The sequence below is a fragment of the Monoraphidium neglectum genome (genome assembly GCF_000611645.1).
Source record: "Monoraphidium neglectum strain SAG 48.87 unplaced genomic scaffold scaffold05702, whole genome shotgun sequence".
Taxonomy (NCBI): domain Eukaryota; kingdom Viridiplantae; phylum Chlorophyta; class Chlorophyceae; order Sphaeropleales; family Selenastraceae; genus Monoraphidium; species Monoraphidium neglectum.
In genome coordinates, this window is record NW_014007928.1 from 1,925 (window position 1) to 2,464 (window position 540).

Consider the following 540-nt stretch of genomic DNA (forward strand, 5'->3'; position numbering starts at 1 on the left):
CACTGTCCATGCAAGATGTGCGCGGCAACACCTGTCCTCACATCAACTTGATTTTCTGATTTCCATAGAAATTATGAAGTTTATATGTGTATGTTTATGTGTGTGTGTGTTTGTGCGCACGCAGCGCAAGCATATGGATGGCAACACCGTGAGGATTGTTGGATGGATGTTTGCTTGTGTGCCACTAGCCCGCAATGCATGTGTGTGGCTCTAGACCAGCAGGTGAGAGGCGAGAGATTGAGGTCCACGGTGAGGGCCTGGGGGGTTGGATCATTGATCTGGCATCTGACATGGAGTGGTTTGCGTCTGCTGGTGAAGTGCCCCTCCATCATAACGAGTCAACCCCCTCTCTCAAGCTCCTATCTTGCGCATGCATGCATATGCTGTACTATCCCTCGACTTCAATCTTGCGTCATGCAGATGAATTCTCCGGCGCGACTTGCCCACAGCGGTGCATGCCAGAAGCCACGCAGGGGTGCAGCATCTCGTGAAATGGCGCACTGGTGCTCATGGGTGTCCCGCCTCCCTTGTGCGCGGCGC